This window comes from Macaca fascicularis, chromosome 8 (genome assembly GCF_037993035.2).
Source record: "Macaca fascicularis isolate 582-1 chromosome 8, T2T-MFA8v1.1".
Lineage (NCBI taxonomy): Eukaryota > Metazoa > Chordata > Mammalia > Primates > Cercopithecidae > Macaca > Macaca fascicularis.
In genome coordinates this window covers 82,112,829-82,137,548 of record NC_088382.1, presented here as the reverse complement: position 1 = coordinate 82,137,548, position 24,720 = coordinate 82,112,829, and the positions used below count along the sequence as shown (strand labels likewise).

The window sequence follows — 24,720 nt, the reverse complement described above, 5'->3', positions numbered from 1 at the left end:
TTAAATCTCCAAAATTGGCAGTGGTAAAAATATGAAACATGCATGATAGTGAAAACGTATGAACCAAAACATTGATTTAATAAATGTTTACAGTGACTATGTAAATGCCAACCACCCACTGTTCCAGGCACAACATATAAGGTGATGAACAAAGACAGTTTTCTAGGCCTGACAGAACTTACACTCAGTGAGAGAGAGAGTAAAAGAATAAGCATATATTTACAGAACATGATTTCAGGGAGACAAAAGTGCTGAGAGGAAAAGCAAAGTAGGCCCAGTGGAGAGGGACTACGTGGGTCGGCAATCTGGACTGCCAGGATATGGGGAGAGGAAAAGGCTCTCGTTATAGTTAATATTTTAGCAAATACAGTAATGATGTGAGGTAGTGAGGCAGAGAGATACGGGGAGGAGCATTCTAGGGAGAGGGAACAGTTTCTGAGATGGGAACAGATTAGTGCACTTGAGGACTAGCAAAAAGGCCAGTGTGGCTGCAGAACCACAGATAGTGGTAGGGGTGGAGTTGGAGATTGCCAGAAGCCAGATCAGATAGGGAGCAATTAGCATTTATCAATATCAATTAATAAGCGTCTCTGTACCAATGTTTTCATTCTCAACTTCCTCCTTTATTTAATATATTAGAAGTACATGAAAAACCATATAATCGAAAAAAAGGAAAAAAAATCAATATTTGAAAGTGTCTATAAACACTATGTTAATACACAACATGCCACGAGGACATGAGTTTTCAGTAAAACAAGCAAATAATTATATTGAAGCTAAATGTATCTCAGCATGAGAACATTTTACTTTGTAGTTGAATATTTAAGTACTGAGTTAAATGTTTCATATTACTAGTTTCTGGATCATGGATTGCTTTGCACTGGTTCTTACTAGAAGTGTTAGCACTGTACTAGTTTCCAGATGTTAAAAAACTTTGATCATATACACAGGCTTCTAGAGAAAAATGAAGGCAAATACTATAGTTTTATGTATTTCTGAAATATTTAGAGATAAAGAGGAACTTTTGAGGAATATTTAAGCTTGTCGTTTCCCAAAATGCATCTTCATGAAGCCTGAGTATCTGTCAGTCTCATTACTGTTAGGAAAATATAAACCACTTGAAGGATTTAAACTAGAAGAGATATAATACAGTGAATGACTTATAAAGACATTAGGAAGGCTGAAGAACAAATATGAGAAGCAGGGGATGCTAGAGGGATTTTTTTTAAAAAGGGAGAGAAATGAGACTAAAAGGTCAGAAAGTTGCTAATACCCCTAACTAGAACCTATGTGTTGCACTTGATTTTTGTGCTGTGGGTAGCTCTGCAGCTTGCCAGCACTGGAAATGCTGAGAGGCTATTCTTTCTGACAACGTTAGAATCAAAGTGTGGTCACCAAGGTAGCAGAGTCACCAGAGAGGTGGTGCACTTCCTGGGCTGCTGGAGTCACAGCAGCCTACCCCTTCTTGCACTGCCTTCATTGCTGGCAACTGTCACTACTGTCAGAGCAAGGACCATGCAGGTTTTATTTACTGGTCTCCTCCCAATGCCTCCCATTGGCAGAACAAATAGGATGCCAGCTGGCAAAGGCATCTGGGAAATGTAGTTTTCAGTACCCAAGCCCAGCAGCATTGATCAAAGAATTGAAATGTGTGGGAGCTAAGACCAAACAGAAAAATAACCAGCCCAGCCCAAACACTTGGCTAGTCAATATCACTGCCTTTAGCCACATTTAAGCTTCCAGGCAGCAATAACACCCTCTTTATGCTTCCACCTAGTATGATGCAATTAAGCCTTGTACAAGTGAAGATGGTCTTATCCTCTCTTAAAAACAAGCTGAGATACAAAGATCCACCAATCACATTATTCATCTCTTGTTCAGGCACAATCTCATCTGATTATTCTGTACCCAAGAGTCCAAATTATTAAGGAAACCACCACAGCACTCATAATATAAAATTATAATGAAAAGAAAGGAGATTAGCTAATATGTATATATGTGAATATGATAAGTGCATTATTTACCTACTCCTGTATAACAAATTACCCCAAGATGTAGGAGCTTAAAATGAAAAAACATTATGCTTCACCAGTTCCTGAGAATCAAGAATCAAGAAGTGGCTTAATGATAGTTTTGGCTCAGGGCTTCTCATAAAATTGCAGTAAGATGTTGGCCAAGGCTGCAGTCATCTTGAGACAGTTTGGCCCTATGTCCCCACACCCAAATTTCATGTTGAATTGTAATTTCCAGTGTTGGAAGATGTACCTGGTGGGAAGTTCTTGGATCATGGGGGCAGAATTTCCCCTTGCTGTTCTTATGATAGTGAGTGAGTTCTCACAAGATCTGATTCTTTAAAAGGGTGTAGCACTTCCCTCTTCCCTCTCTGTCTCCTGCTCCGTCATGGTAAAATGTGCTTTCTTCCTTCCCTTTCCCCTTCTCCTTCCCCTTCCACAATGATTGCAAATTTGCTGAAGTCTCCCAGGCATGCAGGAGGATGCATGGAATGTACAGCCTGCAGAATCATGAGTCAACTCGAGCTCTTTTCTTCATAAATTACTCAGTCTCAGGTAATTCTTTCTAGCAGTGTGAGAATGGACTAATCCACATCTGAAGGCTGGACTGGAGCTGAAGGATTCATTTCCAAGCTCATGCACATGGTTGTTGTCTGGAGTGCTTAGTTTCTTGCCATGTAGGTTTTTCCTTAGGACTATTCATGACCTAGTATCTGGCTTCTGCCAGAGCAAGTGGTGAGAGAGAGAGAGAGAGAGAGAGAGAGAGAGAGAGAGAGAGAGAAAGGAGAAGGAGGAGAGAGAGAGACAGAATGGAAATACCAGGTGGCAGGAATCACTGGGACTATCTTGGAAGCTGGCTACCAAGACAAACAAGAAATAAAATAATACATGGCCACTATAATTGTTTCTGTAACATGTCATAAGGCTGACGTTGATATCTATAACTTCCTGTCCCACTACCCTTTCTGTGTTCTCTTTTCACTCAGTCAGCACTTTAGCTAGCTAGGACATTTTACCACAATACTCTAAACTTTTATTCTTGGAGGATCAAAGTCCCTAGTCAGTCTGCCTCAATTAAATTGTTATTCTTTTCTATTAATTTTATTAATTGACATAGAAATATCAGGAGGCGTCTCACAAAATCCTCTGGGCCCCAGATATACTCCTCCCTTTCCACCTCTGTGTGTTGTAGCAACCAAATTTCCTCTTGCTAATCAGAACCAATTATAACAGCCTGCACTTAAACCTTCTTTGTCTATTTGCTCTATAGCACGATGAGACCAAAATGACCAAATGGCAGTCCCAGTTTCCAACTGGAAACAATTGTTGTGTTCTCTGAGAACATACAAGAGTCCAAAGACATGAAGAGAAGAAATGAAAATTTTGTGAATGATTTTTAGGTATAATAGTTAGACAAGCCCTTTCAATTATCATGTTTTGATTCCTGGACTCATATATTCTGGTTATAGGAGAAAGATAATCAAATAGTGGCAGTGATTTTTTGCATACACCATGTCCTTTTGGATGGCACATATACTTTTCAGAGAATTAGCTCCGTAACTGGGTTTTCCCTAAGCCAACTCTATCAAGTACATTGAAAGATCAATGAATTCTTTGACCGTGGTATTATTGTCATTCTTATCTTTTTGTAAAATGAGCTTCTTTGTTAGAAGCAACACTATAATGGAAACAGGATGGTAAATATGGCACTACATATAGTGAATCTAGAAGAAATATAGTGGGCAAAAAAACAAACCCATAACCAGAAAAGGTATCTATTTCAGTAAGGACATGTCATTATTCCTTGTAGGGTAGAAGGGTCTATTGCAACCAGCCTGCCTCCAGGAGGCAGGTGTCATATCAGAGGTTTGGCATTAGTTCTTTCTACTGGTCAGTTGGGCAGTCAACAATGGTGGTGTTCAGGTTCTAGAGCTAGAGCAAGGAATATTAAGATGGGATTTCTTATTATACCTGAAATTAAGGAAGTTCTCAAAGAATAATGGGGGAATGTCAAAAGGATGTAGGAGCTAAGTTGAAGGGACCTCTCACTGGCCAGATCTGGGAAAAAGTGAGTTTCAAAATGAATAATGATAGTAAAGAGTAAAGATCCACTAGTTGATAAGCTCTAAGATGGCCCACAAAGATTCTCAACTCCTAAGGCTCACGCCCTTGTGCAGTTCCCTCCCACATTGAATGGGGGCTGTGTTAGCAATGGAATGCAGTGGAGGCAGCAGAGCATGATTTCCAGGGTTAGGTCATAAGGCAATGCAGTTCCCACCTTAGTTTATTGGATGGCTCACTCTGGGGGAACCCAGAGACCATGCTGTAGGATACTCAAGACAGCCCTGGGAAGAGGTCTCCCACCAGCACCAAACACCAAATTGCCCAGTTTGTGAGTGGTCACCCTGGAGCAGACCCTTTCCTCCCAGTCAGACTTTCAGAAGACAAGCTGGCTCTGGACTGCAACCTTATCGGAGCCCTGCGCCAGGTCCAGCCAGACAAATCACTGAATTTGTGGCCCACAGAATGGGTGCAGGACAATAAATGATTACCGTTGTTTTAAATCACTAAGTTTTAGAATGATTGGCCATGCAGTATTGGACAATAAATCCATCCTAAAATAAAATAAGAATCCATGAGTTTCTCCCACATGATATAAATAAATAAATGGGAGGAGCAGGGAAGAAAAGGGCTTACAGTAGATTGCCAAGTAATACATGTAAAAGGATAATGGAGTTAGAAAATCACAGTTTTTCAATCATCAGAGTGATAATTGACTTGTAAAATAGGTGTCAGAAGCTGCTAAAATTAGAGGGTGAGAATCTGATGAAGAACAGGATATTACACAGTCTCAAAGTATCTCCCACAAGAGGTTTATTAATGAGGAAGGGGAAAATAGTGACTTCACGCAGGAACAACATGGCAGACACCACCTTAACTGAATAAAGTTAACCTCCTCTGTAATGGGACTGTCACAGGTCATAATACTCCTTTCAAAAATGCATAACCTAAATTGAATGAGGAGGAAACACCAGACTAAGCCTAAACTGAGAGGCACTCTATAAAATTATCAAGTCATAAGATGACATGATAATGAGCAGAAAATATAACATGGGGTTGGTAACTCTGGGAACTCTCTGGGTGAAGAACTTGTTAACACTCTAACTTGTATGCATTATATAGACCTTCCTTATGGACAATACTTATGTAAACCAAATTATATTTATTTTAAGCAGATTAATCTCCAGGCTATTTGTTTATCCTATTCCTTTTATTCCTCCTGATACACGAAAGGATATAGCTTTGGTTTAGCTTTATCCCACCTTCCTCTACCTTGTAACTTTACTACCACAATGTATAAACAGGTGTTAGTTTTTGAAGATTTTGTCATTGGATGTACATATGTGAAATCTTTAGCTTCTGCCCAGGAGGATTAAAAACATGAAGTGGCCTTTTCTGAAACAGATTTTATCAATATGGCTAAGTTTCTTGCTAAACATTATGAAGGAATTCATTGCATATGTGAGTATATTTAAGTGAAGCATTAAAAAACCTTATAATTCATTAATCTTTCTAAAAGGCATGAATGTCCTAACTAGAATGCTAAATGCATTGGTGGGTGATGGTACCTAGCTTTGAGGTACCATGGGACAGATGAATTGCTTTGCAATACAACTGGCTAAGAATTGTGAGGAGGGAAAACAAAGCATGCAAGTTAGGTTGGGCAAATGGGGGTGGGCTAAGATGTAGAATATGTGCATAGGAAGTGAAGACTTGGGGAAGGAACAGGTCTAAAAGTCATTTTACAGCGAGCATGGTCTGCAGCATGACCTTATGAATCTCATTAAATGTTTGGTGTGCTCGGAGTTATGATGTAAACTGATAGAAAGACAAGTTCTGTGTGCCTATTGACATGGCTGAAGTTCTCAGCTCTGACGGAGGAGGACACTGCAGAAGACTGAGCTACATAAGCAAATAAGCAGCTGCTAACTTAGAATATGAGTCCCTTGGAAATGTCTTCTTTCCTGGGCCTTAGTTTGGTGGATGTTTAAAGATGATCAATAGTGATTTCCTGCCTTTTTTGGTACTAAGCCATTTTTTCAATGAGACAATTAATACATTTGGTGGATTTCTTAGGTCAGTTCACAGGCAAGCAAACTCATAAGAGGATGGGTAACAGTCTGTTCACTGGCTTTTTCTAAATAGATATGGTGAGTCATCTCTTCCCCTTGGGTTACCATCTGCTATGGTTTAGAAATCAGTCCCAATTTAAATAATCTACTTTCTATCTCTTTTTCTTCCTTCCTTTGATCCTCTTACACATGAGAAGTATTGACCTAGGACTCTTACATTCATTTCTTTTTCTGCATAGTAAATTATATTTTCTGAAAGTCTCACTCTCTTGTAAACCAGGTAACCTAGTAAGATGTATTACCATTTTGAGATTTGAAAGGGTATACAGTAAAAATACTAAATGTTCTGCAAGACTGAAGATTTTGAGTTAAAGAAAATGTATCATAGAGTTTCGGATAATGAATAGCTATGTTATAGCATGCAGAGGTTGTCATACAAAATCAGCAGCAATTTAAACAACTTCAGCAAAGTCTCAGGATACAAAATCAATGTGCAAAAAATCACAAGCATTCCTATACAACAACAGTAGACAAACAGAGAGCTAAATCATGAATGAATTACCTTTCACAATTGCTATAATGAGAATAAAATACCTAGAAATACAGCTAACAAGAGATGTGAAGGTCTTCTTCAAGGAAAACTACAAACCACTTCTCAAGGAAATGAGAGAGGACACAAACAAATGGAAAAACATTCCATACTTGGGAACAGGAAGAATCAATATTGTGAAAATGGCCATACTACCCAAAGTAATTTATAAATTCAATGCTATCCCCATTAAACTAACATTGACATCCTTCACAGAATTAGAAAAAAAAAATACTTTTAAATTCATATGAAACCAAAAAAGAGCCTGAATAGTCAAGACAATCCTAAGAAAAACAGCAAAGCTGGAGGGATCAAGCTGCCTGACTTCAAACCATACTACAAGGCCACAGTAACCAAAACAGCATTGCACCAGTACCAAAATAGACACATAGACCAGTGGAACAGAATAGAGACATCAGAAATAAGAGCACACATTTACAACTATCTGATCTTTGACAATCCTGACAAAAACAAGCAATGGGGAAAGGATTCCATATTTAATAAATGGTGCTGGGATAATTGGCTAGTCATATGCATAAAATTAAAACTGGACCCCTTCCTTACACCTTATACAAAAATTAACTCAAGATGGATTAAAGGCTTAAGTGTAAAACCCAAAACTATAAAAACCCTAGAAGAAAATCTAGACAATACCATTCAGGAGATAGACACAAGCAAAGATTGCAACAACAGCAAAAATTGACAAATGGGAACTAATTAAACTAAAGTGGACCTACACTGCAAAAGAAATTAACCTCAGAGTGAACAGAAAACCTACAGAATGGGAGAAAATTTTTGCAATCTGTCTATCTGACAAAGGTATGATATCTAGAATTTCCAAGGAACTTAAACAAATTTACAATTAAAAAAATCAACAAGTGGGCAAAGGACATGAACAGACACTTCTCAAAAGAAGACATTTATGCAGCCAACAAACATGAAAAAAAGCTCAACATCACTGATCAGTAGAGAAATGCAAATCAAAACCACAATGAGATACCATCTCACACCAGTCAGAATGGCAATTACTAAAATGTCAAGAAACAACAGATGCTGATGAGGCTGTGGAGAAGTAGGAACACTTTTACACTGTTTGTGGAAATGTAAATTAGTTCAACCATTGTAGAAGACAGTGTGGCAATTCCTCAAGAATCTAGAACTAGAAATACCATTTGACCCAGTAATTCCATTACTGGGTATATACTCAGAGGAATATAAATCATTCTATTCTGAAGATACATGCACACATATGTTCATTGTAGCACTATTTAAAATAGCAAAGATGTGGAATCAACCCAAATGTCCATCAACGGTAGGCTGGGTAAAGAAAATGTGGAACATACACACCATGAAATACTATGCAGCCATAAAAAGGAATGAGATGATGTCTTTGCAGGGACATAGATGGACCTGGAAGTGATTATCCTCAGCAAACTAACAAAGGAAAAGAAAACCAAACTGCCTGTTCTCACTTATAGGTTGGAGCTGAACAATGAGAACACATGGACACAGAGAGAAGAACAACACACACTGGGGCCTGTCAGGGGAATGGGGGTGGGGGAGCATCATGATAAATAGAAAATTCATGTGCGGCTTCATACTTAGGTGGTGGGTTGATAGGTGCAGGAATCCACCATGGCACATCTTTACCTTTGTAACAAATCTGCACATGTATCCTGGAACTTAATATAAAATAAAATAAAATAATATTAAGAAAAAACAACAAAAACAAAATCAACAGTAATCTATATCATGCCTAGAAATGACAGGTGTCTCCCTCATAGAGACCCACCGGGTTCATAGCTAAAGTTATAGGCAATGCTAAGTATCAAAATCATTTTTATAGCATTTTGTTTTTTATGTAGCAGATAATTGAATATTTTTACCATAAATAAATATGGTCATTCTGAAAAGACAAACTTGTTGACAACTAATATACAGAGAGTCCAATGATGGCAATACACTTATGGAGAAGTCCTCAATGGTTTAAAGAGTTTCTACTCACCTTATTGGATGTTAATGGTTTGCCATATTGTCATCTTGGAAATCTTTAGAGACAAAAAAGATAATTCATGTGTTTAGCAAAGCAACTGCTTGGGATCAAAGAGACACAGAGAGGTATAAATCCTGTTTTTTATGCTGGTTAGATGGAGCCAGTTCTATCTGACCGCATCCTTGTCTGCTGACCTCTCACGGGGCCCCAATCTGGCTGCACATGCTTGCAGCACTGCCTGGGATGCCCAATCAAGGTGTTTCCTGGGGGCTCACATCATAGCTCCTTCACCAGCAGACTCAGCCTGATCATCAGAGAGCTCTATCAGTGCAGCCTCCACTGACATGCAACAGCCCACCCACACCCTCTCCCACTGCAGCCTCTTCCATGCCTGCATTGCCAGGATGCACTAACCCATGGCCACACCCTCACTGCTTTGCCAGCATGCACACAGGCAGAACTCACTTTTTCTCCTCCACTGGGGGGTGTGTGTGTTCATGGGTACTGTGCTACCCAGCTGCTGCCTGTGTGAGTACATCCTGCTGCCCCTGCCTCCCTGATGAGCAGGCACCTGGCTGTGCTGCCACTGCTGACATCAGCACTCACACAGAAGCAAGCAACCCCACACTGCTCCCCACACCCCACTGCTGCTGCTGTGAATGTATGAATGGACACTGGTGGCCGCTGGCCCTATCCCCATCTTATGCTGCCACTGCCACCCAGCACTGTGAACATGCACATGGAGGCCACTAGCCTCATGTCTTCCAAAGCCCAGTCCCCACAGCCACTTCTGCCAGCACAAGTACAAACTTGGACACTGGCAACTCTGCCCCAGCTGTTTCCCCCCAACCCTAGCCACTGGAAAAAGTGTGCACAGTAATGATACAGCCTCCCTCCCGGTGGTCCCTGTCCCAGTCAACACCCATGCATCCTGCTGTGCTTCCATGGCAGCAGACATGTGTACGAATGAGCATGAGTCCTGCTGCCACTGCCCAGAAGAAGCACTTTAGCTGGCACCACACATCAGGGTGTTCTGGTCAGCAGACCAGGAACACCTTGGCACCTCAGCTTAGCAGGTTCCTAATCTCAAGGAGCCAGAGAACAATGCCAGGGCCTGCTACCAGCTCCCTAGAGTTAGAGTATACAGCCCAGGAGTGCTGAGCTGAGCTATGGCTCCCCTAAATTCTTCCAGAAATGAGGCCAGTTGACTCAATCCACCTTATACTACAATCAAACTCCCAAGGGCATCAACGAAAACGCAAGCAAAGAAAACCATCCAAAGGACAGTAATTTCAAAGATTAAAGGAACATCAGCTGACACAGATTAGAAAGAACCAGCACAATAACTCAGTCTACTCAAAAAGCCAGAGTGCCTTGTTTCCCTCAATGACCACACTAGTGTCCTTACTAGCAACGATTCTTAACCAGGCTCAAATGGATGAAATGGCAGAAACAGAATTTAGAATATGGATAAGAATGAAGATTATTGACATTCAGGAGAAAGTTGAAACCCAATGCACGACATCTAAAGAATACAATAAAATGATACAGGAAATGAAAGATGAAATGACCATTTTTTAAGAAAAAACAAAACTGATTTGAAAGAGCTGAAAACCTCACTTTAAGAATTTCATAACACAATCACAAGTATTAGCAGCAGAATTAGCCAGCTGAGGAAACAATCTCAGAGCTCGAAGACTGGTTCTCCAAAATAATTCAGGCAGACAAAAATAAAGAAAAAAGAATAAAGAATGAACAAAGTCTCTGAGACATATGGGATTATGTAAAGAGACCAAATCTATGACTCATAAGCATCCGTAAGGAGAGGAAAAGAAACCAAGCAACTTGGAAAACATATTTGAGGATATCATCCATGAAAATTTCACTATTTCAAATTCAGGAAATACAGAGAACTCTGCAAGATACTATACAAGTCATCCCCTAAGTATCCCCTTGTATATGTCTATACAAGACACATAGTAATCAAAGGTCTCCAAGGTCAAATGGAAAGAAAAATGTGAAACACAGCTAGAGAGAAAGGTTAGGTCACTTACAGAAGGAACCCAATCAGGTTAACAGTGGACTTTTAGCAGAAATTATACAAGCCAGAAGAGATTGGGATCATATATTCAGCATTTTTAAAGAGAATAAATTCCAATCAATAATTTCATTTCCAACCAAATTAAGCCTCAAAAATGAAGAAATAAGATCTTTTTCAGACAAGCAAATACAAAGAGAAATCATTACCACTAGATCTGCCTTATAAGAAATCCTTAAGGGAATGCTAAATATAGAAAAGATCATTACAAGCCACCACAAAAACCTAGTGAATTACATACACTATTCACACTATAAAGCAACCACAAATCAAGTTTGCATAAAAACCAGTTAACAACATGATGACAGGATCAAATCTGCACATATCAACATATCAAGAGACCCATCTCACATGCAATGACACCCACCCAGGTCAAAGTAAAGGAAAGAAGAAAGATCTACCCAGAAAATAGAAAACAGAAAAAATCAAGGGTTGCTCTTCTAATTTCAGACAAAACAGACTTTAAACCAACAATGATAAAAAAAAAAAAAAAAAAGAAAAAGAAAAAGAAGAGCATTACATAATGGTAAAGGGTTCAATTCAACAAGAAGACCTAATATGCTAAATATATATGGACCCAGCACAGGAACACTCAGATTCCTAAAACAAGTTTTTACAGATCTATAAAGAGACATAGATAACCACACAATAATAGTGGAATACTTCAACACTCCACTGACAGTGTTTATTAGACAGATCTTTGAGGCAAAACACTAACAAGATATTCAGGCCCTTGACTCGACACTTGACCAAATAGACCTAACAGACATTTACAGAACTTTCCACCCAATAACAAGAGATTATGTATTCATTTCATCTGCACATTAGACATACTCTAAAATCAGCAACTCAATCAGCCATAAAACAATCCCCAGCAAATTAAAAAAAACACACCCAAAAAACCAACCACACTCTCAGACTACAGCAAAATAAAAACAAAAATCAATACTAAGAAAATTACTCAAAATCAAACAACTGCAGGGAAATTAAACAACCTTCTCCTGAATGACTTTGGGTAAACAATAAAATTAAGGCAAAAACCAAGACATTTTTTGAAACTAACGAAAAAAAAGACCAGAATCTCTGGGAGACAGCTAAAGTAATGTTAAGAGGGAAGTGTATTTACTAAAAAACCCACATCAAAAAGTTAAAACGATCTCAAATTAACCACATAATATCATGCCTAGAGAAAATAGAGAAAGAGGAGTAAACCAATTCTAAAGCTAGCAGAAGAAGAGAAATAACAAAAATCAGAGCTGAACTAATGGAAATTGAGATGGAGAAAACCATACAAAGAAAAAATCAATGGATCCAGTAGTTTGTTTTCTGAAAGAACAAATATAATCAATAGATTGTTAAACTTATGAAGAAGAAAAGAGGGAAGATCCAAATAAACACAATAAGTAATTATAGGGAGGACATTACCAACCACCCCACAAAAATACAAAAAACTCTCAGAGACTACTATGAACACTTCTACGCTCACAAACTGGAAAACCTAGAAGAAATGGACAAATTTCTAGAAACACATAACCTCCCAAGATTGAACAAAGAAGAAATTGAATCCCTGAACAGACCAATAATGAGTTCTGAAATTGGATCAGCAATGAAAAGCCTACCAATCAGAATAAGCCCAGGACAGATGGATTCACAGTTGAATTCTGCCAGATGTGTAAAAAGCTGGTATCTTTCCTACTAAAACAAATCTAAGCAATTGAAGAGGTGGGACTTTTTCCTAACTCATTCTGTGTGGCCAGCATTATCTTGATACCAAAACATAGCAGAGAAACACACACAAAAGAAAACTTCAGGCCATTATTCTCAATGAACATAGACGCAAAAATCTTCAACAAAATACTAGGAAACCAAATCCAGCAGCACATCAAAAAGCTAATTCACAATGATCAACTAGGCTTTATCTCTGGTATGTAAGGTTGGTTCAACATATATAAATCAATAAATATTATTCACCACATAAACAGAACTAAGAACAAAACCCACATCATCCTCTCAATAGACACAGAAAAGAATTTCAATAAAATTCAACATTCTTTCATCTTAAAACCCTCAACAAGCTAGGCATTAAAGAGCATACATCAAAATAATAAGAGCAATCTATGACAAACCCACAGTTACCATCATCCTGAATGGGCAAAAGCTGGAAGCATTTCCCTTGAGAACATCAACAAGAAAAGTAGGCCCACTCTCACCACCCTTTTTCACCATAGTATTGGAAGTCCTAGCTAGAACGATCAGGCAAGAAATAGAAATAAAAGGCACCCACGTAGGAAGACAGAAAGTCAAACTATTTCTCTTCGCAGATGGTATGTTTCTCTACCTAGAAAATCCTATAGACTAGGCCCAAAAGCTGCTAAATGTGATCAACAATTTCAGCCAAGTTTCAGGGTACAAAATAAATGTACAAATACCAGTAGCATTTCTATAAACCAACAACATCCAAACCAAGAATGCAATCTATTCCCAATAGCCACAAAAAGAGTAAGATACCTAGGAATACAGCTAACCAGGGAGGTGAAATATCTCTACAATGAGAATTATAAAATACTGCCCAAAGAAGTCAGAGGTGACACAAACAAATGAGGAAAACCATTCCATGCTCATGGATAGGAAGAATCAATATTTTGAAAATGGCCATGCTGCCCAAAGAGATTCATAGAATCATGCTATTCCTATCAAGTTACCAATGACATTCTTCATAGAATGAGAACAAACTATTTTAACATTCACATGAAAGAAAAAAAGAGAGACAGAGAGAGAGCCTGAATAACCAGGTCTATCCTAAGCAGAAGAACAAACTGAAGGCATGACATTACCTAACTTCAAACTATACCACAAGCTACAGTAACCAAAACAATGGTACTGGTACAAAAACAGGCACATAGACCAATGGAACGGAATAGAGAGCCCATAAATAAGGCCACACATATACAACCATCTGATCTTCAAAAAGGTCTATAAAAAAGAGTAATGGGGAACTGACTCCCTATTCAATAAGTGGTGTTGGGATGACTGGCTAGCCATACGCAGAAGATTGAAACTCTTTTTACATCGTATACAAAAATCAGGTCAAGATGGATTTAACACTTAAATGTCAAATCTAAAACTATAAAATTATTGGAAGATAAGCTAGGAAATACCACCTTGATATAGACCCTGTCAAAGATTTCATGAGGAAGACACCAAAATCAGATGAATGGGACCTAATTAAACTAAAGAGCTCCTATGAAGCAAAATATACTATCAATAGAACAAGGAAACAACCTACAGAGTGGGAGAAAATATATGCAAACTTGCATCTGACAAAGGTCTAATATCCAAAATCTGTAAGGAACTTAAATTCACAAGCCAAAAAACACAAACAACCCCATTGAACGGTGGACAAAGAACCTGAACAGACACTTTTCAAAAAAAACCATATACGTGGCAACCGTATATACAAAAATGCTCAACCTCACCAATAAGTAGAGAAATGTAAATCAAAACCACAGTGAGATACCATCTCATGTAAGTCAGAATGGCTATGACTAAAAAGTCAAAAAGTAATAGATGCTGGTGAGGCTGCAGAGAAAAGGGAACATTTAAACACTGCTGATGGGAATGCAAATCAGTTCCATTGTGGGAAGGAGTTTGACAGTTTTTCAAAGAACTTAAAGTAGAATTATGGTTAGACCCAGGAATCCCATTATTGGGTATATACCCAAAGGAATATAAATTGTTCCACCACAAAGACACCTGGATATGCACATGAATATGTTCACTGCAGCATTATTCACAAAAGCAAAGATATGGAATCAACCTAAATGCCCATCAAAAGTAGACTGGATAAAGCAAATTGGTACATATAAACCATGGAATGCTACACAGTCCCATAAAAGCCTGAGACTGTGTCCTTTGTAGGAACATGGATGTAGCTGGAGGCCATTATCTTAAGTGCATTAACACAGGAACAGAAAACCAAATACTGCATGTTCTCACTTATCAGTTGGAGCTCAACATTAAGTACTGTAATAGTGCATTCTTGTACTGTAATAAAAAAACTACGTGAGACTGGGTAATTTATGAATAAAAAAGGTTTAATTGGCTCACAGTTCTGCAGGCTGAACAGACTTCTGCTTCTGGGGAGGCCTCAGGAAATTTACAATCATGGTGAAAGGCAAAGGGGAAGCAAGCACATCTTTACCTGGCCGGCAGGAGGGTGGAGGGAGGTTCTACACATTTTCAAACAACCAGATCTCATGAGAACTCTATCACAAGACAGCACTAGGGGGATGGCGCCAAACCATTAGAAACCACCTCTATGATCCAATCACTTCCTTCCAGGCCCTTCCTCCAACATTAGGGATTACAATTTACATGAGATTTGAGTGGGGATACAGAGCTAAACCATATCGAGTACACATGGACACAAACAGGGCAACAACACACCAGGGCCTACTGGAAGGTGGAGGGTGGGAGGAGGGCAAGGATGCAAAAACTGCCCATCAGATACTATGCTGATTACCTGGGTGACAAAATTGTCTGTCCACCAAACGCCTGTGACATGCAATGTGCCTGTATAACAAACCTCCACATGTACCCCTGAACCTAAAATAAAAGCTATAAAAAAGTGGTGAGTGAGCAAATGTGAACAAAAATATATTCTCACCTGGGGCAACATGTAAGATGCCAACCATCTGTTCATTTCATTTTCCAGGAAATGGAAAGAATGGGAATAAACTTCTTATTTTAATTGAAGAAAAAAGAAATGGTGAAGTCATTTAGTGGGTCCAGAAACTGTCATCTATTATGTTTTCAGATTTTCAATGGGCTTATCATACTATTGCTTAGCCCTAATAAACCCCCTGCCTGGAAAATACTTTTCCCTTCAAACCGAGATTCATTTCTGCTGGAAAATCACCCCTGCCAGGCACTTAAACTAAAGCTGCTGCTGATGCTTCTGATGCCTGCTCACCCAGGGCCATGGTTCTCAAGGTGTGGTCCCTGAACAAGAACTATCAGCCTCACTGAGGACTTTTTAGGAATGCTGATTCTCAGACCTCACCCAGCCCTACAGAATTGGAAACTTTGGAGCTGAGGCCCAGCAACCTGGGTTTTTGTGTGTGTTTGTTTGTTTTTTAATTTTTTTTGAGACAGAGTCTCGCTTTGTCGCCCAGGCTGAAGTGCCCTGGTGCGATCTCGGCTCACTGCAAGCTCCGCCTCCCAGGTTCACGCCATTCTCCTGCCTCAGCCTCCCGCCTAGCTGGGAGTACAGGCACCCGCCACCACGCCAGGCTAGTTTTTTGTATTTTTAGTAGAGACGGGGTTTCACCGTGTTAGGCCACCTGGGTTTTAACAAACTCTCCAGGCGATTTAAATGCACCCTAAATGTTTGAGAAACACTGCCTAAAGGGATGAGAGAGGAAAATATCTCAAACATGAGGATCTCAATATTGTTTTTTGTCTCAAATTCTATATATTTACCAAGTGCTCTCCCTCCAGGCATACCTACAGACACCTGTAGTAACTGTGTTCCCACCTAGAAATGATTTGGCATTTTGAAACTGGATTCTATGAACACACCAAGTGAATTCTAAAATAATCTCTCCAATTTCCTCCTTGGTCCTGCTTGCAAATGGAATTTTGGGCAGCAAATCTAGTCTTTCCTGTCTAGTTGTTAATCACTTAAAGGAAGCATTATGTAGCATGTGTAGAATTGAACTGTCTTACCACCCCCAGCTAAGAAGACAGTAAAACCAATAAAAATTGTTCTCTCTCCACCATATTATGTCCTAAGTGAAGAATGCCTGTTTTTCCTCTGTGGTTGTGTCTTCCCCACTGCAATGACTGCATGGCGAACTGAAGGGTCAGCCTGTACCTGGTTCTCCCTGCGCCAGCTGGAGGCTTGTGCTCAAGCTGAGAACCTTGCAGTCGGGGTCACTGGAGAACCAAGTTCTTTTTCAGTCCTTGCTGAGGCCCAAGCTTATGTAGGTTCAGTGAGTTCTGAGCATCATTTTCTTGAGTCCTCAAAGTACACTCCCCTGTCTACACAAACAGCCATGGCTTGCACATAAAGTTGTCATAAGTTGAGGTTACCCAGTATGATTAAAAACTTTTACCGTAGCTTCCAGCTCCATCCAAGTCCCTGTAAAGGACATGATTTCATTCCTTTTTATGGCTATATAGTATTCCATGCTGTATATGTATCACATTTTCTTTATCCAATCTATCATTGATAGGCATTTGGGTTGATTCCATGTATTTGCTATTGTGAATTATCCTCAGCAAATTAATGTAGGAACAGAGAACCAAATACTGCATGTTCTCACATATAAGTGAGAGCTGAACAATGATAACACATCGACACAGGGAGGGGAACAACACACTGGAGTCTGTTGTGGGTGGGGACAGGGGGAGGAAGAGCATCAGGATAAATAGCTAATGCATGTGGGGCTTAATGCCTGGGCAATGGGTTGATGGGTGCAGCAAACCACCATGGCACACGTTTACCTGGATAACAAGCCTGCACATCCTGCACATGTATCCCAGAACTTTAAATTAAATTAAATTTTAAGAAATCACCATAGGCCACTACACAATTTTAAAAACTCATCTGACCTTTTATGATCCCATAGAAAGTGTGAAGGTCAATTACTGTTTATACAGTGAAGTTCAATGTCTAAAGCCAGAAAACCTTGCTCCCACTAACAGCCTATCTTCCACAAATTCCCCTCTTCTATTTGTCAGTGTTCCTTGTTCATGCACTAAGTACTGAGGTATGTGACAGGTCCTAAAACAAAAACACACACTTTTATCTCAGCTGGATATCTGAATAAGCTGAGAAATGAAACGTGGAGTAAGACATAAAATGTATTATGACAAAGGCTTAGTTGGAGACTAAAGTTTAGTTCAGAGGGCAAATGCACAGCTTGTGAAAGCCAGGCTCACAGGCAGTGCCAGAGCCTGGGAGTGCAGAGGGAAATGGGAGCTTGCTTCACACCCCTACTCGAAGAGGAAGAAGGCAGAGCTGAGCCAAGCAAGCTCCATTCATCCTTCCTGAAATGTATCCTCCTCAAAGTTGACACTTAGTAGTCAGAGGAGTCTTCCACCTCATGGGGATAAACTGAGCAAAGGAGCAGAGGGAGGCTCGGTCTTGGAATTACACCAACTGAGCCCCTTCACGTGGAAGGGAACAGCAGCATTGGTTTTTCCTTTGCAAAGAAGAACAAAATGTTTTAAATAGTCTCTGTCCATGACATATGTGAGCTGTTTGTCTAAGGTGTGGAGGGCCTGTGCATTCATGCTATCTAAGATATATTTAAATATGCTTTGTAAAGTTGTGTCCAGCATTTAAAAGCAAAGAATTTTAAGAAACATGAGCTTTTTGGCCAGGCACAATGGCTCCCACCTATAATCCCAGTACTTTGGAAAGCTAAGGCAATAGGATTGCTTGAGGCCAGGAGTTTGAGACCAGCCTAGGCAACATAGTGAGACCATTTCTCTACAAAAAAATTAAAAAATATAAATTAGCCAGGCGTGGTGGCACATACCTGTAGTCCCAGCTACTTGGGAGGCTAAAGCAGGAGTATCATTTGAAGCCAGAGTTTGTGGCTGCATTTAGCTATGATTGTGCCACCTCACTGCAGCCTAGGTGACAGAGTAAGATCTTGTATCTTAACAAAATTTTAAAAAAGAAAGAAATATGAGCTTCTTGAGTCAAAATTTGTATCACAGGTTGGTTTATAAAACTGCACAGAAAACTGAAGATTAAAAAAATACATTTTACAAAGGGTGTAATTTCAATGAGTGGGTCGAGCGGGTCAAGTGGAAAGAATTTCTAGTTTCCTGCAAGGAACAATAATTGATTCTGCTTTGTGCCTTTCTCCCTTTTACAACTACGGATGGGTGGAGCAGAAAGCTACATGGAGTCAAAGCTAGTTTTTCTCTCTCCAAAGAGTGCAACTTCACTGAATATTTCTGCTAAATAACTTGTTCTTTTCAGTTACTGAGTTTTTAAATGAGAGATTAGTGTTCCACATTCATCATCTGTAATCAATTTGCCTTTAAATATATATGACATGGGAAAGAAATGACTTCATGAGAATTCTGCTTCGTGGCATTACAGTTTTGTAGAACTCTGATAAAATCTTCTTAATGTGAGTATTAAGGAACCAAACAGACTTTCAAGTAGCCTACCTTTAAAAAAATAAAAAAATAAAAATAAATCAGAGACAATTGCTATGGTTTAAATGTTTGTGCCCCACTCAAAATTCATGTTGAAACTTGATTCCCAAGGCAACAGAAAAAGAGGTGCAGACTTCAAGAGGGGGTTAGACCATGTGGGCTAATGGATTAATGCCTTATAAAAGAGTTTTTGCCATGTGAAGATATAGTATTCATCCCTTCTGAAGGATGCAGCAACAAAACTGAATCTTGGAAGCAGAGAGGGCAACCCTTATCAACCATCAACCTGCCAGTGCCTTGATCTCAGATTTCCCAGCCCCGAGAACTGTGAGAAATAAATTTCTGTTGTTTACAAGTTATTCAGTCTCAGGTATTTTGTTATAGCCCCACAATCGGACTCAGACAAGAATATTATAAAAATTGGTCAGATTATAAAAATGTTTGACAAATTTACTGATTCAAAATAATTTATAACTATTTCTTGTATATAGGTGTATGTCTCTAATTTTGGGATGATTTTCTAAAATATCAGTGATCTTTACCCAAGATTCCTTAATAGCGATGGTGTAATACTAGTCACATAGTGACATCATTCAGTAAAGTACTAGCTCACAGTTGTAGTGTGACTCTACAATCTGGAAGGTCTAAGAGTTTGTAAATTGGAAAGCACTACACCTGAGGGAAAATTCAACTCAATGAAATTGATAGAAAATCACATTTCCTTTTTAACCACCATGCTTCTAACTGGAGGAGGAGATCATCTAAATGTAATGCCTTAGGGTGAGCAAAATTTTAACTGTTTTGAATTTTAATCTAGAAGAGAAATTGGCTCTTCCACATATCACTCACCAAATCAACTCATTCTTGTAAGTGGTTGATTTTTGCATAGTGAAAGTGGTCCAGAGAGATGGAGATCTGTGTGTGGAGACTGGATTTCAGGCTTGGATGGGATGTTTAGCACCCAGAGCACAGTATGAGGCAGGCCAAGGGGCTGTACACACTGAGGTAGCTCAATGATCCATGTGCTGGGTTTAGTCCTAATCACAAGGATCCATCTACTAAAGAATTGACAAGCCTGACAAAGCACAGGGGAGGCCAAGATTAAGTCCTCAGAATCAGGCTTTGAACAACATTGATAAAAGAAAACTGAAAATTCATCTTTTTTAGTATGTTTTTGATGCTTTCTCATTGGCATTATTTGGTAGCATTGACTGTGAATGTTCATTTTCAAAGCAGGTATTTGAGATGAGCTACAGGCCACTTAGGATGATTTTGTGAAAAAACGTATCCATTACGATCGGCAAGTTACTGTAGAGAGCTTGGGACAATTTGGATATAGAAAGTCGTATTGAGAGCTAGTCACAGTTTTCTTCTATGTACACTCACTATACCTTTTAAATACACCTACTACAATGGAGAAACAGTTCTTACAATTCAATGTGAATTTCATGCAAAAGTTTGGTAAAAATTTTGAGCATCAACTGCCTGCAATCATTGAATAAGAGAAAATTCTTGCATTCAAGCAGCTGAGAGAGAAAATCAACAGTTATAATTACAATGACAAAGATATGCAAAAAGGCTGTGTAAGGTAATTTTATCTAGTCTGGAAATTGAATGGAAGTTTCCTACAGGAAATGCTGCTTGAATTGTGCCTGAATAAATAGTTCCTAGCCAGCAAAGAAGGGAGGGTGAGCAGAGACTATTTCTAGTGGATGGAGGAGAATGGATAAAACCTCAGAGGTATGAAAAGAGAGATGGGAAACACAGCAGTGTGTCCAGGGAGTCACAAGCCATTGGAAGCATGACAGGGCAGAGTGAGAGACTGGAGTGGTGGGGGTTGAGGCTGGGTCATTACATGGAGCAGGTCATGGTGAACAGTGTAAGAGCTCTGGTCTTAATCCTTAGGCAGTGCAAGAGCCATGGGAGATATTTTATGTGGTAGCTTCCCGGGTGAAGATGTCCATGAAGACTTTGGATCTGGCGTTAAGAAGTATTGCCAAGATCAAGGCTGCTGCTACAGATTTCGAAGTCAGCAGCTCAGGGATAGAAATTAAAACCATGAAGTGAGTGGGATAACCCAGGAGAATGTGTGGAATATAGAGGCCCATGGTCCAAAGGTGGAACATGAATGCGAGGTCTTATAGGACACAAAAAAGTATCCATCAGCTCACAGAAAAGTCAGGAAGACATGGGTTGAGGGGTGGCATGGGGGAAGTGAGCCTTAGAAAGAACTAGTAGGATTGGAGAGAATTTGATCAAGAGTTGGGTCAAGAATGAGACTGGGAACTCCCAACAAAAGTTTAATTTTAATAGCCTCTGATTAGCTATGCTTGTATTGAGCAAGCTTTTACCCACAAAGTAGCAATTAATCAGTCTGAGAAACACGCTGACTTGTTGGGTAAGTCATTTGTGTCAACTAGCACTGTGTTCTCCAGTAACAATAGTTGCTATCATACATGACTACATATATTTGAATTAATTCAGATGAAATTAAAACTGAATTCCTCAGTAGCACCAGTGGCACTACATACTAGTAGTACTAGTAGCACCAACACATTTCAAGTGCTCAATAGCCACATTTGGTTATGATCCTAGTAGCTACCATATTGAACAGCACAGATATATGATAGAAAGTCCTACTGGACATTGCTAATCTAGAAAATAATTGATGGGTCTGTTATTGCCCAAGAAAGGAGCCACGGAATCAAAATGCAGCTCACCTGTAGGCAAATTAAAGATGTGGTCTCAGTATTTACTCAGTTCTATGTTTATAATATAAAATATTACAGTATTGTTACTAAAATACTTTGAAAACTGAAATTATTTGGAGATAATTACAGGAAATTAGTATTTAGCAGTACTAAGTAGAGGCGAGTCCCCGTTCCTTGTGTTCACTGTTGATAAAATGTGGATATGCTGCCATCATCTGGTTAACTAGGAAAATTGAATTAATCGTTTTAATTTTGCATTTACTTTCTCAAAATCTGCCCAATGATATAAACCTTATATGTACCAAGACATACTTTGCTTTTAGAAAAAAATATTTTTTACCATCTCGAATCCAAACCAATGATCTAAAGTGGTTACATAGTTCAATGGCATAAAGTGAGAGGTCAGTGGGCCCCAAAATATTGTTTTACTGAGAAAAAAAATGTAGGCTAAAAAGTAAAAGTATCTCCTTAAATTTGTGGTTTTTAAGAAATCATTCTTTATATTGGAAAGCAGTAATGCTAGCTTCTACTGATAAACATTAATAATAATCACAAAACATTAAAATGAAATTAATATCTATCATGGAAATGATTTAAAAGATGAAAGTAGGAATTCACCAAATATGGTATTTAATCCTGGTATGGTATTTGCTATGGTATTTAATACTGCCTTTGGTTTGGATCTGTGTCCCCATCCAATTCTGGACCAGGCATGGTGGGTCACACCTGTAATTTCAGCCCTTTGGGAGGCAGAGGCAGGCAGATCACCAGAGTTCAGTAGTTCCAGGCAAGCTTGGGCAAGCAATATAGGGAAAGGAAACCTCGTCTGTACAAAAAAAAAAAAAAAAAAAAAAAATTACCGAGGCATGGTGCTCACTTGTTCTCCCAGTTACCAGGGAGGCTGAGTTGGGAGGATTGCTTGAAGCCTAGGAGGTCAGATCTTTCTCGAAGGGTAGGGGAAGGGGAAGGGGAAGGGGAAGGGGAAGGGGAAGGGGAAGGGGAAGGGGAAGGGGAAGGGGAAGGGGAAAGAGAAAAGAGAAAAGAAAAGAAAGACCCAGTGCTGGAGGTGGGTCTTTGTGGTAGGTGATGGGATCATGGAGGCAGCTTCTAATGCTTCAGCACCATTCCAATAGTGCTGTTGTCATGATAGGGTTCTCATGAGATCTGGTGTAGCACCTCTCCCCTCTCTCTCTTCCTTTCTACTCTCACTATGTAAAATGTGTTTGCTTCCCCTTTGCCTTCCACCATGATTGTAAGTTTCCTGAGGCCTCCTAGAAGCAGAAGCCACTATGCTTACTGTACAACCCGCAGAACTGTGAGTCAATTAAACCTCTTTACTTTAGAAACTACCCAGTCTCAGGTATTTCTTTATACCAATACAAGAATAGACAAATAATACACATGAGGATGCTGGCCAGGTGGAGGATGCTGCTGGCCTGGCTGATTCAAGCATGGTGGGGCCAGCTGGTGCATTGCCTATAGATACCAAGTGCCTAAGTGCCTCCTTAACTGGCAGCAAAGTGCAAATGGCTAATTGTCTTTTTGTGAGAGAGTGTGTGTATGTGTGTGTGTGCGCACATGTGTGTGTGATCCCAAATAACTGGTATAGTTGGTTTTTCTGACTTGGCCAGCTCTATAATGAAAATAAATTCTCAGCTTTGCCATATGAATTTATAAGAGCAATTAAATAGTATAATCAAAGTCTAGAAGAGTAGTGGTGAGAATATGAGGGGAAGGAAAATGAGAAAGAAATGCAAAGTATAAAGTAATGATGTCCAAGAAAAACAGAAGCTTTTCAGCTCCAGTTATTCTAAAGGTGGCCAGGAGGTGGTAGCAGAGCTGCAGGTAAGACAGCATGGTCTTCCTAATAGGTGGAACTGAAGCAAATATGTGCACAACCTTAACTGTTTATGAGACAAAGCCAGTAACACGATCTAAATAACCATATCCTCAAGAGAAATCTGCTTTCACCTTGAGAATGACTGATTTTAAGTATAATTTACAGAATTTACACATAGTCTCTGCTTCAAAAGGGTGAGGGTGGTATGGGGCGAGGACAGGGAGGAACAAGCCCACCATGAGAGAAGAAGATGGACTATTGTCCACCCTAGGAGAGGCCGTCCGGAGAAGAACAACTCCCTATTGTATGTGGTTACAAGAAACCCTCCTAGGTGGTTCAGTGCATGGGAAGCAGTTATTCGAAAGCAGTCTCTCAGACATCTGGGATGGAGGGACTGAGCCTCTCACTGCTGGCACGTGTCACCGATGTGCACACAAGCAGCTTGTATTAGGCCTCCTTCTGGCCAGAATGAGCAGCTCCTGATAAGGTGATGAGGATTATAGAGATGAAAAGCAGGTGGGAAGCAGGTGGGATGCAGGTGCTGAGGCAGACATCAGAACCAAGGTCCTCAGTCAGTGTGAGGAAGACACCAGAACTGAGGTCCTCAGTCAATGTAAGGAAGCCATCGTTTCCAACTTGGGCTGCATCATACGAACTGTGGGGTGTTTTAAAAGAGTCACACCCATGACCAACCAAATCGAAATATCCAGGAGCAGGACCACGACATCTATATTTTTAAATCACCAGAGGATACCAAAGTGCAGGCAAAATTAAGAACTGGTGGCTTGGAGTTGACGTCTAAGACAAGGAAAGAGAGAGGCAGCTGAGGCCAGGCAGGACGCAGGAATGCAGGAAAGAGGTTAGGTTGGTCAGCAGTGATCCAAGGAGATACACATTTTTAAACAAATCTGACCATTAATGTATTTCTTTTTTCACTGCTTGATACAATTACATGATTCCCAGCATTGGATTAAGCATTCTTAGAATAAGGCCTGTAAGCTTTAAATACAAAGCTTAGGTAATTAATAAAACCTCACAACTCTAGAATATTGCAATATTTCAGCACCATTGTATGTTTAATACATATGTTGTGATTTATTTTACATATGCTGTTTTAAAGGATTTGTATTATTTTTGCATGGAGTGCTCCAGAACTTCATTGC

General features: G+C 39.6%; 1 long non-coding RNA gene across 2 annotated transcripts in view; it reads right to left on the bottom strand.

Annotated features, from left to right (window-relative positions):
* The window catches only part of LOC123575218 (uncharacterized), a 66,352-nt gene that overhangs the window by 36,466 nt on the left and 5,166 nt on the right, over positions 1-24,720 (bottom strand). For both annotated transcript variants that reach the window (XR_010577025.1, XR_006700412.3), the window contains exon 3: positions 8,740-8,782. This is a non-coding gene — a long non-coding RNA (uncharacterized lncRNA). The remainder of the gene's footprint in view (positions 1-8,739; positions 8,783-24,720) is intronic.